General features: G+C 37.6%; 1 protein-coding gene and 1 long non-coding RNA gene across 5 annotated transcripts in view; one reads left to right on the top strand and one right to left on the bottom strand.

Annotated features, from left to right (window-relative positions):
• Positions 1-384: 384 nt before the first annotated feature.
• LOC116426047 (dnaJ homolog subfamily B member 6) overlaps positions 385-17,562 on the top strand; it is a 27,538-nt gene continuing 10,360 nt past the window's right edge. The window contains exon 1 of the mRNA XM_031974502.2: positions 385-570. The gene's annotated coding sequence lies outside the window, so the exon portion shown is untranslated. The remainder of the gene's footprint in view (positions 571-17,562) is intronic.
• On the bottom strand, positions 13,348-16,697 carry LOC116426050 (uncharacterized). 4 transcript variants are annotated; one of them, XR_012997946.1, is made up of 5 exons: positions 15,773-16,680; positions 15,440-15,631; positions 15,144-15,314; positions 14,377-14,879; positions 13,360-14,209 (listed from the first exon to the last, which is right to left on the bottom strand). It is a non-coding gene; the product is annotated as an uncharacterized LOC116426050 (long non-coding RNA). The 4 variants fall into 4 exon arrangements; XR_004234832.2 differs by having other exon boundaries at positions 13,365-14,209; positions 15,791-16,672; XR_012997945.1 differs by having other exon boundaries at positions 13,348-14,209; positions 15,144-15,631; positions 15,791-16,697.

Genomic DNA, 17,562 nt, shown 5'->3' with positions numbered 1-17,562 from the left:
GCCGGAAATAAAGGGACGGGTAGTGGCGGGAAAATATGTTCGTTTCCAAGTTACGTCAACGATCGTTTCGAGCTGTAATAATTATAATATTCGACCAGAAAATAGATTTCCCCCCACGATTTCCCTAGATCTGGAAAATTCCTATTATACGGTTTTTTAAACGCGCGTGAACGTTACGTAGAATTCGAAACGTTTTATCGAGAAGTACGTCGATGAATTGAATAAAGATATTATGGTAAATTGTGCGTGGACGTATAGTTATTTTGGAGAAAAATGCGATAGGGATTAAAGTACAGTGGTAAGGTTGGAATTTAAATGAACCGATCGATAAAGGAGCGTCGCAACGGTGCTCTAGAAAAATCGAAACGAGCGACGGCCATCTTGGATCACGCGAGCTTTGTTTGCGCCAACTTCATGCAACAGTCGCATTTCTCTACTTTTTCGCGAGATTGTCGCTTCTCGTTCGCACTGTGTCTGTCCTGAATCCGAAACGAAAACAACGGTTTGCTTTTCTCGTGGAAAATTTGTCGCTGAGTGTACTGGCGTGGACGTAGCAGGAGCCACTTCTTGGTAAGTCGAGAATATTGTGTCTTTTCCGGAAAATTGGCAGGAAACTGCGACTCGTCGACGGGGAACATCGTTCTTTGGCGAGGCTAACGTATCCCGCGAGACATTTTCGAGAATTACACGGTTCCCGTTCTTGTCTGGTGCGGGTTATCGCACGATTAGACGTTCTCGTAATCGTAACGAACCTTAGAACCTATGACAATGCATTTTTCGACGTACTCGACGACGTTGAACCCGAAAGTAACTTCAAGAGCTTTCCGTGAAACTACTCTTGTCATTTCCAGTATCCATCAACCTTGTTTTTGACGCACTGTTGCTAGGTTTTAAGTAAAATACTCCATTTATTATCGGAAATCGCCTGTATTTGACACATTGTTACTTAAAATGGACTTCTAAGGATCTTAATGGGAATATTTGATGAATTTTCGCTCTAAATTCGTGAATTTCTACAGACTCTCTAAAATACACACATGCTGCTAGTGGGTGGAATGATTGTTTTGATGCGAGTTTCTTGGAATCATTTCTGTACACGTAGTTGGTTATGATACAGTCATCTGTGATGACTTATCTCTCGATGAGAATATTGTACGATTGACAGGTTTCCTTTACATTCAAGCGTCGAGTGACTATTGATCAACAATATTTCTTCGCACAATAGTATTACATATTGATGTACAGTAGTTTTACCATGCAATAGACATGGCATAGTGATTGACATTTCTTTGAAAACTTCCAAAGGTCAATAATTTCTTGTTAACCCTTGAAAAGGTTTTCAAAGTTCATTTCATCTAACTGTCTTGTTGATTTCCATCGATGTTGAGCTTGAAATAAGTATCTCTTTCTATTATTCTATAGTCTTTAAACACATACTTCAATATCAATGTAGTACACAGTATTAATTACAGGTACTTATCTCTTCCACTAACCAATAACAATTCAACGCCAAGGTATATTCAAATAGACGCCAAATTCTACTTCGTACAGGAACCAGTTCTCCATGTTCCCATGGTTCCATCGCTAAGGAGCTGCTTGAAACATTGTTATCTGGTGACCCTGTAACGTTTGTTTTTACCGAGAGCAGCAGATAATTTAGGTGACAGTAGCAGTGACACAGAACACGGAATCCCACAACAATCTTCCTCCTCTACTATCGTTACAAGAAAACAACAGCTGTGCAATAAGAATGAAAATTGAAATACAATTACCGCATTCTGTCTACGCAGAGTGTAACAGATCCCACGACCACTGGGATGCTTTAAAGTCAGGAAGCGGATCATCGACCGCAAATTATCGCGGCCACGCGAATCTTCCTCTCTCCCTTGATTGTTTAAGCTTAATTGCTCGGTTCTTTCATTGCCTTTCTATTTCAATTACTCCGTATCTCTTCAACGCTGCCCCCGGCCTCTGCAAGAGGCAATGCAAGGATTTCTATTGGAGACAGGTGGTCGCCTACTGGAGCACGGTCGGCTGAAACGGTTTCGTAACGGCCCATGTTCTTTCATTATCAAACAACGCGACCCGCTCCCGTACGGCAGCCAATTATGCGTGCGACGGAAGGCGAAACAAAGCCGTTCTCATCGCGTCTCCCATCGGCATTGATAATCACCGTTCACCGAGCAATTAACACCGTTAACTGTGAACACCTAACGCGTGTAAATGACGGGGACTCCCCGCGGTTGACCCGTGATCGGCCGCCAGGCAATTGGAATTCAGAAGGACAACGCTCGCCACTGCAACATGTTGATGAACTCTTTGTTAGGAATCCTTTACCGTTAACGACGCCCGGCCCGCGCCGTCTATTTCTGGCCCATCGATTTCTCTGTGGATACCGTGCAAATAGATTCTACTGGCATCGCGGTGCACGGTCGCGCAATGTTGTGCAACGCCGCGCACTTAAAATACCGCCCTTCACCCTTTTTCTTTTTCACTCTTAATCGCCCGCGAACGGCCCCAACGGCGGCACAGAATTTCGTCGGCGCGGCGCGCGTCGTTTCGGGGAGACAATAACGCAACACGTGTTGCGCTAGGTCGGGGCTAGAAAATGTCGGTTAAAAGGCCAATGAAAGGGTCTAGGACGGCTTCGACGGCCGCGGTTAATTTTAGTTGCATATCACTCCCTCCGCTGGGAACCCGGGAACGACTGCGTTCGCTTTTGTAGGGTGCTCCCTCGGTGTTGGCCCTTCCCGGCGGTGAATTGACCGGTTTGCCCTAACCGTTGAGAATATTGATTCAAATGGATTAATGGTTCTCTTGGTAATTCAAGGACTCATTATATTAATAGCCTCTTTTGTAAACAAGAAAGACAAATGAATTTTTATCTTCATAGAATATGCAGGTCCTTTTGGAGAACTAAAAATGTGTATACTTGTTGAAGACTACAATAGGAGATTGTGTAAATTGATTATCAACTTTGTTCATGAAGCAGTTTCAAAATTTCTACTTTGTCTATAGCCTTTACAAGTTCTTCCGAGTATTCAGTGACCTTTAATACACTTTAGCATCAATATTCAGGGTTATAATAGTAGATAGTAATATGGTAATTAGCATCTCTGCTAATAAAACGATGTCTGTTATATTCATCAAACTTACAGGTCTTTTCAAAGAACCATGAACTGTTTGTAAACTATCGTATTAATATTCAAGTATCAAATGGTACTTTGTCGGTTAGCAATTCTAATAAAATAAATCAAAAATAAATTTCAGTTTCGTTGATGGATTGTGGGGGGTTCCTTCGAAGCTCCAAAACGGGATTCACAATGAGTACTAAGAGATTCCATTGAATCTCGCTAACAAACTAGAAAAATAGGGTCCCATCGGTGGCGTTGGCCGGAACAAAGAACGCGCCGGGTTCAAGACCGTCTCGCGGGCGACAAAAGAGCATTCCTGGCTACATTTTAAACGGGCAAGGATGCTGGATCCGAATGCCTCGAATCGTTGTCCTTCTGCCGGAGACAAATACGCGAAATCCTTTTTCCTCGATACATCGCTCACTGCCCGAATATGTAAAACTGACGTCACACCTCCTCGGGAGAGCGCAAAAGGACGCCCACATTCTCTCTCTTTCTCTCTCATCGTCTTCCTTCCACTGTTTTACTCATTCAGTTGCTTTTTCCGCGGAAAACCGCAAGGGATTGATCGATTAATTCCCATCTTTGTGCCCTGTCATGAATGATTCGGAATCCTCGAAGGAATACTGGATTGTTGTAACTTCTTTCTTTCAAAGCGGATTGTGGTTGGGGTGGGAAGGAATTGAATAGTAAAGTGAATAGTAAAGTGAATACTAAACTGAATAATGTAATGAGTAGTAAAGTAAATTGTACAGTAAACAGTACACTAAATAATACAGTGAGTAGTAAAGTAAATAGCGATGCAAATTTTACAGTAAATAGTAAACTAAATAATATAATGAGTACTAAAGTAGATAGTAAAATAAATTGTACGGTAAATAGTAAAGTAAATACCAAAGTAAATAATAAAACAAACAACAATATAAATAGCAAAGTAAACAATAAAATAAACAAGAACCAAATAGTAAACTCTGTTCAAGAACAATCGTTTTAAGGTCAAATAAAGACAATTTTAGGTTTCATTTGGCAGAATAAATGGTTTTAAACAAATTACGTGCGTTGCTGACTAGTTTCAACGGTCAAAACGGAAAACGTATGAATATGCATTTCCTCCTTTTCCGCTCGTTTAAATTTGCATAAATATTATCGAACTCTTAGCGAATTAGCAGCGATAAAACGGCTCGTTACCACAGCCGCGGCGATTATCATTGCTGGATATACGGCTCGGTCGTCGCGTTACCGTTGAAAATCGTAATTCCTCGGCAACGTCAAAGGACATGAATAATGAAATCGCGGCGCGAACTCACGGGACGACCTAATAAGTTGGCTCGCGAGGTTGCGTAGGTCGCCGGTCGTGTTAGTTATCTGCGAGGACTATATCCTCGCCCACGCGCGGTTCGATCTTTCCTTGAAAAACTTTCGATTGAGCGTCAGCCGACGCGGACTTTTTGCATTTCAATTTTTCACGGTGGCCCCGGAAATTCTCTCTAAATTTCGAAATAATCGCGAATCGCGAGTGAAGATCTGTAGAGTGTCTGGAGTTATAATATTCGAGTGGAACTATTGTCAACGATCAATTCTGCTGAAACTTGATTGCCAATATACTGTCGTTGAACTGTTATTACTAAAACTACCGAGCATTTAATACGATTAATGTGCAATCCTTATACAAATTGTAACAATAGATTATTTTCGGTTTCTTCAGACATTCATTATAGTATTCAAGTGAAAGTATTTTCAAATATTTCATAATTCAATACTTTGAAATATCAATCATGGCAGAATAAGAAAATTCGAATCCGCCATTTTGACTTTATTTTAATAACTTTCAAAACATTTTATTCTTTTGTTCTTTTCCGTTTGCGACTTCTTTCACAGAGAATTCTCCATTTCAAACAACAGATCGTTGCAATACTAATATTTCGAAACAAACTTTTTAATTTTTTCCTCTGTTTCAACGATAGTAACTTGCGGCAATCAGCTAATTAAGCATTTCTTCATTTCTACTGGTAATGAGTATTAGAAAAGCGAAAAACTTTCCGGTCGCGAATGTGATAATACGTCAACTGCCGCCAGGATGTTTATCGTTTAATATAACTCATTGTTTCGCAACGAAGGGAAACAGAATTAATTAACATTTAAAAAGAAATTAATTATTAATGATTTGGTATCATAGCTTTGGTTATACTATTTCACTTCAATCAATTTTGACGTAAGTTTTCTTCTTGCAATTGTTTTCAAGCAATACGAAAACTATAGTCATCGGTGACCTCTGTCGCGGTCAATGTGTGAATAATTCATTGAAAAAAGCTAAGTTCTAGGCATAAGCTGTGTCTATGTTTGTTTTAAACTATAACCGTTGATAATAGAGAAATAATATTTCATTTGAATTCGAAAGAATTGGCTAATATTTATATTTGTTAAATTCTACTTGAAATCGTCATCACGAGTCTAACACGTTATTACAAAGCAAGATGTTAAAGATTCAACCTTAGAAATTGAATGACAAAATTAATTTCGTTATCCAGGGAAATTTTTTTCAACGGTATATCGATTGTGAATAATTCATTTTAATTTTTATGTCGATAACTCTACTTTCAAGATTTTATCAGATATGCTGACAAGATATTCGATCAATTGTTTGATTTATTTTACTTTATCAGTTTCCGCTATTTTTTCACGAGGTTAATTGGTTGAAACTTAGCACATACATTTGATTATATATTTGTATATAATTGTGTATAATTATTGCTCATCTTCGATTTTTTTTTTGATTGATTTTACGTATTCTGATTAATGTTACCTTCTAAATGATTCAAATAATTTTTTTTTATTTTAATTCCGCGAACACGTTCATATATTTCGATGACTATCGCTCTAATAAAACGATTCGCAGAATGTAAATAATCTTTTAAAATCAGTAATTAACAGTTAAGAACTTCTTGATCGATCTTCTTGTATCAGTGACGGTTACAATCGTGAATCAGGCAATCCTTTTTGTATAATATGACGTAACAATTATTTCTAGAACCATTCCTTAAAAGAGAACCATTCATTTTTCAGTATAGCACACATGTTTAGAAATCTATTAAATTATTTATTTTAATCTGTTATTTTTATTTAATCTCAAACCTTAATTTGTTATAACTAAACTGTAGATTTTCATACATTTATAGTCAATTTGAAACTGCAAAACTGAACAAAATTTGTATCATATCACAGAATAAAAAATATCTTATTGTTTTCAAGCTTCATTCTTCTTATTACATTTGAATAATTAAAGTGTCGAATTAAATGCATAGATCATAATATGATAATAATGTAGTAAATAATAATAATAATAATAATAATAATAATATGCTAACAATATATTAATATTCAATAATAATCCAGTCCAAAACTGTATACACAGAGTGAGCCATTAACCCATACCACAAAAATATACTTAAACCATTGCCCCATAAAAACCTACGTATTTCAATCAAAATTTATTCACTACCAAACAAACCAACTGTTCTTTAACCATCACCTATAGTTTTCGTTCAACGCCAGTCTTCGCCCGAAACACTGTCTCATCCAATAAACGGTTTCCAAGTAAATTTTCGCGTCACGATTAAATTCCTCAATATCCCTAGAAACATAGAGATTTTTTGTTTCCGAAGAATAAGAGGAAAAAAAAGAGAGAAAGGGGGGGGGGGGCAATATTGCACAAGTGGCTCAGTTTATCGAGGTTTGGGTAAACGGTGCTCCGATAAAAGAGATAATGTGCCGACTGGCTGTTAGTCATATTGATTGGCGGTCAAGCCGTAGCTTCGCAATCTTGTCGGGCCACGTGGTGGTATCCTCGATTGTCGCTACGGTGGTACCGTATTTGGCGGTTCCGTTTGATCGATACAAGCCGGACAACCTCGCGGTCGGCCGCCGTTTCCGCGTTTCACGGCGGACCAACCTAGCGAGCATAACCTAAAGACGCCCCGGTGAACGGAAGCGGCTCGCGAGGAAACTTTTGCCTTAGTCACTTCGCTTGGTCAAACACCATTTTCCCTGTAATCGTTATCGGTGCAACGATATATAGTGATTCACGATTTGCTTACGAAAGGGTGTCAGATTTATTTGCCCCAGGTGTGCAGAGCTTGGAAATCGACATTGGAATTGAGAAGGACAGGGAAGACAGTGATAAAAGGGTAATGAGAGATGAATGAGTTACTTGCTCGAGGAAGTGATTGGGAAGGATAGTAGTGAAATTTGAGTTAAAGGTGCGAGTTACTTTTAGTTTGATTTAGCAACAGAGTAATAGTGCTAAATAAAAATAATGCGGTAATTAAAGGAAGTAAAGTACTAAATACTGAATGTTCCTTTTTTATTTTGTATTCTTATGTTGCAAGAGTTTGTTAATGGTTATAGATTTTAGTGAGGTGAATGTGAATTTGGAGACTCTTTTGTCGTGTATAGTTTGGGTGGAAATGAAGAATTTTTATTTGTTAGTTGCGAAGAAAGTTGTTGGAAGTAATTGTAAATATTTTGATTACTGAAGGATGATTTTGTCTTTAAACAAGTGGGAAATGAATTTTAATAATAGTAAGTATGGGTATTACTTAATTCTCCTGTTCAAGCGAGATGGTATTATTTTTTATTACTATCCAACCATTTGGGTCAATATTATCTTATCGCGAACTTATCTGTCTAATAAATTATTAGCCACTGTATCCTTGACGAACTCAATTTTACAAGTACTCGTAAGACACTTAATTAATTCTTATACTTAATTTTTTATTATAGAAGCAAAATCATTGTATAAGTTAAGGATTCATAGACTACAACTGTTTCTTTCAATTAATATTATCTAAATAGTATTCATATTTATCAAATCCAATAAAAAATCCCCATAAATCCAATTCAGTATCACAAAGCAAAGGATAAAAACGCTTCCAAACTAATTTTGTACCGACTAAATTCACTAAAAATTAAACATTTTCATGTTTTATAGCCGTGCTTATTAGACTGATCTTATTTACAATTTGATAGAGCACGAAGAAATCTATTTCACACTTCGAAGATAAAACGTTAATAACAGAGAAACACTTTCCACCTTGGACGTCCACACAATGAATAACACCAATTTCTATTAAACCAAAAGTTTTCACCACGAGTCTCACTCGTTACACGGCAAGGGGTTGACGTAACTCGAATAACATTCACGTTAATCAAATCCAACGGAAAATCCCCACGATTCCGATCGGATATCACGAGGCAAAGGGTTCAGCGTAGTTGGCCGGCAGTAAGCGAGCCAGGCGTTGCACGCGTTTAGGCGTTCCTCGCACTTAAAGGGTTAAATAAATCATGAGGCTGGGGCAAAGGGTTAAAGAGCAGAGTTACAGTACACGTTGCGCATCGTCGTGCAATAAATCGTAACGCGTGCGCGCGTGCGCGCGAGCACGGTTCTCTTTTTGCGGGCACAATAGGCATCCGAAACATTCGTAATCCGCCGGTTACGCAAACGGTTCGGATCCAGTTCCCCTCAAGCTTGCCAGCGACGAATTTTAAATACCGGGGACCCGTTTCCTTGCGGCATTCCTTGGGCCCGCGAAACGCCTGGCACCTGGACATCAGATAAGCCATTTGCCCCTTAACCTTTTAATCTGTTAACTGTGGAATTTAGTTCCAAAAGTTTTCCATTGTGCACGCAACAGAACCGAACAACGAAGCGTATACCCTAGGACTAGGGACTGGATTAAGCCTTTGCACTCCGAGTTCATTTCACGTTTACTTTCTTACAATTCTGTATTACTTTAAGCGCTTTACTTGAAATGTATTTCGAAAAACTATTAGTTACCACATTGACTGCCACGATGGTCACTGGTGGAGCTTTCGAATTGCTTGATAACAGTTACAATGAGAAAATTGAATGAAAATATTTAGTAACACGAGAAGCTAGATACCGAAACATTAATAATTATTTCTAATACTATTTTCCTCTATTATAAAGGAATAAATCTGACTATAACGAAACGCTCGAAATTCTCGTGGTTCAACGTGTTAACACGTTAAGCGCTACGAAAATCTTGGCCGCTGTTTCGTAGAGATATTCTTTTGTAGCAAAGGAAAGCAAGGACAATTATTAATTATTTGGCGTTGCAATCTCTGCAGTGCACTATTATCAACTCCGTTATGTTATTAAACATCATTCGACATCGGTTATCTTACATGTTACGATTGTTTTCAAGTATCTCAGAAGCATCAGTTATCAGTGACTGACATGGCGCTTAACGTGTTAATAGCGAACAACGTAAACAATTCTTTTTACTAATACTATCAAAAGTAATATAACAGTATAATAAAATTAAGGAGTATCACATTTCCGCGAGAGAATGTGATGACGATTTCAGGATGTTGGATCTAAAATCGAGAGCTGCGAATGAATAATTTAACACTAAAATTAGCAAATTGGTAAAAATGACACATTCTTGATGACCTTTTTCTGCAATTATTAATCCTTTCGCTAGAATGGACGGAATACAGTAATGCTCGCTTAAATTCCACAATTTCGACTCCTAGCGGTGGAATTTAACCGAGCAGGACAACAGGAAGAAGCTATTTGCTTCCGGGAACTGACTCGGCACAGTCTGGCGAAGGCAGAGAATCAATATAGTGAGCGGAAGCGAGATAGACACTCCGCCGAAAATCGAGGGTCGAGACGCGAGACTTCAAAGCGACCCGCACGCGTCAAATGTAAATATGCAATGAAGAAAATTTCAATTGCAGTAATTTTAATCTTAGCTTCTCAAATATAGTGCTAGTGAATTTCTGAGATTGTCTTGATTAAAATGAGTCGAAACGCGGTAAGCATCGGACTAGTTTTATCGACTTAATGTAATTAAGGGAATTAAAGGTTCGTTTTCACTAAATCGATGAAACTAAACTGATTTCCGCCGTGTTTAGACTCATTTTTATTAGAAGAACCTCGATAAAGCAGTTTGAAAGAATTCAAAAAGTGTAGTTAATCGCTCATATGTAGTTTTCTAGAAACAATAGAACAAAGTTAGAAAAAATGTCTGTGAATCTAGCGTTAACTGTGTTTTTTCCGAACGCGAGCATTCGTAAAATCAGAATTCGAGAAGAATTGAAGTCTTTTACCGTTTGAATCTGAAAATATTTGCAGTTTAAAATAAAAACATCCCAAAATGATACGTTTAAATGTGAAAGGGATTTGTAATTAATTGAAGGAAAAGATGTCGATTTCATTGGTGTATCTAATAACATTAAATCGATTGAATCCCACGATTCCTTCTTGCGAAACAAATCGTTAATTACTAGAAGAAAAAGGAAATTCAGTATCACTAATGGAAAAATGGCAATTAGTTCCGATTGATTTCAATTAAAGCAATAATTGAATAATTTACAAGATTACCTCTTAAACTCTTTAACGGAGAATGGGAAAAAAATCTGTACATTGGAAGCGCGCGTTTACATCGAAGGTAACACGTTGATAATAGCAAAATAATCTTTTAGTTCGACCTACTTGCAATGACATTGACTTTTATTACAGTGATCTTCATTACGAGTCCCATTCGTCATTGTACCGAAAGAGGTTAATTGTTAGTAATCTATAATTGAAATCGAGCTAATTACCGTGACTTCTAATTAATAATTACACGAATGAACTAACGATCTAATCGAGAGCTGCATTTCAATCCACGAGGAACGTCATTTGGATCTGTAATAGAATTTCTATTAAATGCAACTTTCAAAAAGGAGTTACACATTAAATTTAATTTGCTTCAGTGAGGACGGAGCTTTAGCTTCACCGCAATTTGTTTGCGGTTTCCGTGTACAGTGGTTGGCTCGCAAACCGGGGACTACGAATTAACTCGTTATTCAACTTTATCTCTCTGTAACTCTTTCTTTTCTTGTTCAGATAGTTTGGAAAATGATAAATAGAACAATTCGATGAAATTATATGTGACACTGTTTACATAATATCAAAAATCAGGCAAATCTTTTGGCAGTAATATTCGAAAAGGTTTCACAAAATATGAACATTTTTGTTGAATTTCAAAATTCCAAATTTATTTCGAAAGTGGTTTAAGTCTATTAAAGACATTGTTTAAAAATGAAGAGATAATGTAGAATTGTAACTATTATAACCATAAACTTGAGTTTCTTTATTAAATGGACTTAAAATAAATGTTTCACTTTCGAAATAAATAGCTCAATTCATTTATCCGGTCATCGATCTTTGAATTTTATTGAACCATATTGTCTGTGTTAGTGTAGATAGAATCTATGTTGTATCGATGCTCATGATTGCAAAACGTTGGTCGTATTCATTTTATTCGTCTTGGGTTACGTCTTCGCGAGTTATCGTCGAAACATCGTTCGGTTAATATTCCGAGTTCATAAATTTAATTAACTCTTGGCGTTGCGGTTTCTTTCGTAACTGCACTTACTACAGTTAGTTTATCGTTAATTATTTATTGGAAGAGAAAGGGGATCTACTTTCACTGCAAGTCAACGTCTGCTCTGAATATTGAATGTTGATAACGGATACAGTGTACCATGTGTTTCGATTGCGCTGGGATTAATGGTAATTATTCTTATCAAATTAGAAATTTGAAAGTTTGAGAATTTAAGAATTTATATATTAAAAAATTTAATACTTTAACAATTTAAACATTTGAAAGTTTGGAAAGTTGATAAGTTAGAAAGTTGGAAATTTGGAAATAGATATTTCTTCTACCTACTAAAAATAACTAGTGATTTAAAAGCTTGATAATTATAAAATATGGTAACCAATAAAAGGCCGGACTCGTGAGAAACTGTTTAAACAGCAAAAATGAAACGTCGCCCAATTAATTTGGTTTCAAATGAAATACTATTTTTCTATTATTAATTATTACATCCTATAGTAAACGTGGGTACAAATGAATTAAGAATCTTTCTTTGTTCTTTTGTAAATCATTAACCCCTTGCGCTTCAATCGGGACTTGACATTAGTTTTATTCACAGGCGATTCTTTGTCAAGATATTTATCAAATAGATTATATTATTATGTTACTTTCAATATTATTAGTAACAAGAATCGTTCACACTGCTCTCTACAAACTAATTATTTTTTAAAATGCATTTTAAATAAAATATCGTAATAATACAGAGTTATCGAGGAAAAAATGCAAAAGAAATTCGGAGTGCAAAGAGCTGAGAACAAATTTATCTTAATGAGCAGCGCAGATATGAAAGAAATCATAGAGCAAGGGGTTAACTGGTTCTCCATGGCGATTCACCGAACCGGTGAAACTCGCGGTCTAAGGACAATGGACCGGCAGGGACATGGTCCTGGCGGCGCGAAACTGTTGGAAAAACGCCCACAGCGACCCACGTCGCGATGACTGTTCTACCTGGGACGAGCACAGCGATCGTGTAGGCAGGCCAAAATCACCTCCGAAACCGGCGTGACTCACGGTTCCCGCCATTCCCGCGTGTTCACGCGGATTTATTATAAGCCGCGGATTGCGTTTCCTAATCCGTGACTCTCCGAAAATCGGCGGAACTTTGGACTACTTCGCTTCTGGCTTACAAATGAAACTTACGTGAGACATAGTTGTTGAGAAAATATGTGACACGTATTTTTTCCGATATGCCAATATTTACTTTGAATAGGTGCAAACACCCCTTAAACTTGAGGGTTGAAAATGTATTTCTTGTAATATCTCTGAAACTAGGGGGTGTAGAAATGATTTGTTTAACTTGTTCGCCTCGAAATGAACAATGCCAATTTCTTTTCTACACTCCTAGTTTCAGAGATATTGTAAAAGATGTACTTTGAGCATAATTCAACGTTAAGGGTTGAAAGTATGTTGTTTACAATATCTCTGAAACTACGGATTGTGAAAGAAACTTGAATTATTCATTTCGAGGCGAACAATTTTACAACAATAATTTATTTTCTACACCTATTTTCAGAGATATTGTTAAAAATATGTTTCCAACCCTGAACTTTAAAGGGTGTTTCCACCCCTTCTGGATGTAGGCCGACAAGGAAAAATACGTGTCAAATATTTTCTTGAGAACTACGTGTTACATAAGTTTTATTAAAATCGATGTGTGATGGTTGAAAGAATAGGAACTCCAAGAGTGTTTTTATTAAAACTTTAATTGATGTACAATTCAGTTTGCGTATTGCTAAATTAATTTCTTTAATAATTTCTCAGAGAAACATGCGTTATCTCTTTAATAATTGTACAAGGAAATCAGGAATGGGTCATTTTGATTAGTTTGATAGTTTTAATGTTAAAGTACTCCCTAAAATATTGCCATAGTGATCACCATTTTTGCAAAAATGAATTGGATGGTTCAAATGATTGACAACGGTTAACGACCTTAAATAGACTAGGCGTCGCGTATGGGCATGATCGTTTGTTCACCTGGAGAACCGAGACAGCCCTGTTCACCCAGTAACACACTCTAACAGGTCCAGCCTGGGCGCCTTTCGAACTGGTCGAGAAGAAAGTCGCGGTATCTTTGGAATCTTGGACCTTATACGCGTTACCTGCTTGCTTGCTTGGACATTTGTGTCTTTGAGATGAGACTGATACCTTCCAGTTGCTATTGATTAGTAGATGGACAGATATAATTGGAATAATTATGGACAGATAGTTGATTTAGTAGTTCTAAAGTATCGTTATTGGTTGGATTATTTTAAAGTACCTTTGCTGGTTGGATTGTTTTAACCATTTGCACTTGAAAGTTTTCTCGTTAGATATGTTGCTAATTTCCTAGTGAAACATTGATTACGTTTTTTACAGTGATAATATACGAATCGAGGGATGGGGCTGTTTTATTTCAATATTTCATATACAATTATGTTATACCAAATTTGATATTGAATATTGAATTTTATAATTTTGCTATGTGAAATCAAATGGTGACTGTGAGTTGCCTCTTAAATGCAAGGACTTAGATTATCTTTCTTGGTTGGGTTGTTTTGAAGTATCTTTGAAATCCTCTTTGTTACTTGTACATTCTGTATGCTTGATAAGGATCAGTAATTGTTGCAGAATTAAGGGTAGATATTGTGCCTGAAAAACGATGGATCTTCTATTATCTACCATTATCATAGACTTTCCTACAAGAAGAATTTGGTCCTTCCAGTTGCTACTTAGTGATAGTCTCATAAACTTGAGAAAGAGTACAGAGCAATAAATGATCTTTGAAATCCTCTTTTCCATCTGTATGCACTACTTACTCAGTCCTCTGGAATTTAATGTAATCTGTATGTTCTCGAGGAATGAGGAAACTTTCGTCGAAGCAGATTCTTCTTCAGGATGAGTCTGGTGCTTTCAGTTTCTACATGACAATTGCTTAACGAAGATTATAGGTAGTTGTTCGAAGAACAGATCTTTAATGTATCTCTGAAATCTTCTTTCTCATTTGTATTATACTAGTTAACATGTATTCCATGTCATTTGTAAAGATTCTTGGTAGTTATTTCGGTATCTAATGTAGATTCTGTGTTGTTAAAGAATGAGGAAACCTTTGAACAAATGGATTCTTCTTCAGGATGAGTCTGTTCCTGACAGTTTCTTCGAAATCTGACAAAGATTCTGACTCCTCAGATAATAAATCTCCTAACCATCTTCCTCATTTGTACAAGCTGCGTCAGCTGAGATCGATAATTTAAAATGCTCTAGAACAACTTAAGTCTTCTTAGCAGATCCCAGATGACGTCTTGACCTACCAGCAGATTTCCTAAAAAAGAAAACCACAATATTATTTTCTTTTTTATATTCTCACTTAAAATTCTTTGGGATACGTTAAATCCTCCAGTTAATCCTAGATAACTTTTTCATCTACTAACAAATCTCCTTAGAAATTTTCCTAAAGCTCATCTATTATCAAACAGCTCAAGATATTACTTTAATATAATTAATTCAGTAGTCTCCATAGTTTCAGTTGGAATTCCCCAGAATCCCTTAAGTCCTCCACCTGACCTCAGACAACCCTTTCACCTACCAGAAAGTTTCCCAAAGCAGGACACCCTCTTTAAACTCATTGTCAGACAACTCATAACATTGTTTCAATACAAGTGATTCAGGTATCTTTATGATTTCACTTAGGCTTCTGAAGTATATGTTAGATCCTCCAGCTGATTCTAGATGTCTTTTTGACTCACTAGCAAATCTCCTAAGAAAGCAAATCTTCTTCAATCTCATCATTGCCAGACAGTTCATAACATTGTTTCAATACAAATAATTCAATGATATTTGCATTTCTGCTTAGACTTCTTCAAATCACATTAAGCCCTCTACCTGTTTCTAGAAGACTCCAACAACAACTCTCTTAAATAACTAAACCCCTCGCCTCATTACCAGCACAATTCAAAACACCATCCACCTCGAAATGATTCATCGATCCCAACTTCATTTACAATCACCAAGACGCGTCAAACGCCAAACATCACCTCCAACCCCAAACATCACCCCAGCCCATCAGTAGATCTCCTAAAAAAGAAAAGCTTTAAGCTCACCACCAGCAGACGATTCAAGATATTGTTTCGGTACAGGTGAATCAGTGCTCTCTATAGTCCCGGTTGGAATGGAACGACTAGAATGCAGCTAAATCCCGTCTACCAGATATCGTACCGTCGCCTAGGTACCTACAGCTGGTAGCTAACTTGATGTCCATCGGGACGGCACAGAGGCAAGGGATGTCTGCCGCTAGAGAACTTGTTGACAGTTTAACCGTATTTACGAATAGCAAATTAGTATCGAAAATCAGACGAGGAAAGATGAAAGCTGACCAACGAGACCCGCATTCCTCTGCCTGGCCATCAAGTGATCTCCCAACTGTACAGCACGCGTGTTGCCTCGGCTCACCGAGAACCAGTGAGTCGCGGGGGCCAAACGCGGGATAACGTAATGACCTCCATCTCCGTGTTTCGGACTATTTTCGATACACGTCTCGGCTAACTTTAGCGTTTTCGTTAGTCCAGTCGTGTTTGACTTTGAGCCGCGCCGCGCCGCGTTGCGCCGGTTTAGCGGCCAGTCGCTGGCGCGCCTCCTCTCCGGTGTCTCCGTCCTCGTAAAACGTCTCTGCTCTCGCGGACCGGCGATCCTCTTGGAAGCAACCGGTTTTCCGCGTGTGTGCGCGCACCTCGTCTCGGTCGTCCCATCGGTTCCCTGGCTCGTCCTCTTGCTCGACGTCATGGCTCGCCTCGGGAAAGGTCTCCACGCTGCCGCGAGGTGTTGACACGCCGGGAACCGTAATGGCGAACGGGGATGGTGTTCGCGACGAGTGACCGGTGTGGTACCGTGGAGTTTTGGTGCGCGTTACATCCAACTGCCTTCCAAGTATTCGCCGATATTCGACTTGTCTGACACGCGGACGCTGTAGAATCTCGGTTATCCGAACTAGTCGGGGACAGGATGTTGTAGGATCATTTGGGTGAGATGATCTTTGACGTTAGTCTTTGGTAAGATTGGTCTGCGAGGAGCAATCCAGGTATCGTCCTTGTTAACTAGGTTAGGATAGGTCGATCTTATTTATGTTGATTATCAACCATCTGTGTTTTCAAGGGATTTTAATAGACTTGTCTATTAACTGTTCTTCTTATGTATGTAATCTGGTGTTGTTGTTAATGGAATTAATTAACTTTCAAATTGAACTATTATAAATGAGTGCTTTTATAAATGGTTCTTTTTGTGAGGCGTCGATGATATTTATGATATAATAGTTCTTTTCAAAAGTGGTCCATCTCTTCTTGATTGAAATTACTGAGATTATGGATAAGATTGATGGAATATCGGAATCAATAGGACGAAACACTAGGGTAAATCTTGTTTTCAGAATACCGACGTGTTTAGCAGCAAGTTAAAAAATCGAGAGATCTTTGTTGCATCTCAACGTTACTCTGTTAGTTTTTAGCTTGATACTTTGTCGTTTGAATGAACCTTTTGTCGATTTTCGAAAGTGTTGTATTGAATCTAACAGTGGTTCGGATAATCGAGGTTCTATTATAAAAATAGATAACGCTTACTTGGTTCTTCTATAGGATTAACATTGAATGTTGTTGTTCCTTTTTTGAAGTTCTCCGAGATTGCACTGTTATTATTAAGCCAGAGTGTATATTTCGTGAGACAAACAGTGAAAACTTAAGATTTTCTACAGTAATTACTTCTTCAATCCTCTCGTGTTTCACAAGTCTTGGTAGAGTTGTGTTTTCTCAGTGTATCACTGCAAAAATTAATGTGCTTTCGATAACAATTTGTGTCACCTGTATACAATCAATATGTGTGGCAGATAACATGTTGGACAAATCGTCTTTCATGATAATAGAGTCACACAATAGCAAATGGAATTAAACAATGACAATCTAAAAGAAATTGAATCTCAATAGATGCAAGTTTGATTAATTAATACCGCAATAAACATT

The sequence above is a fragment of the Nomia melanderi genome, chromosome 2, assembly GCF_051020985.1.
Source record: "Nomia melanderi isolate GNS246 chromosome 2, iyNomMela1, whole genome shotgun sequence".
NCBI classification, from domain to species: Eukaryota; Metazoa; Arthropoda; class Insecta; order Hymenoptera; family Halictidae; genus Nomia; species Nomia melanderi.
This window is presented reverse-complemented; position numbering and strand designations above follow the sequence as displayed.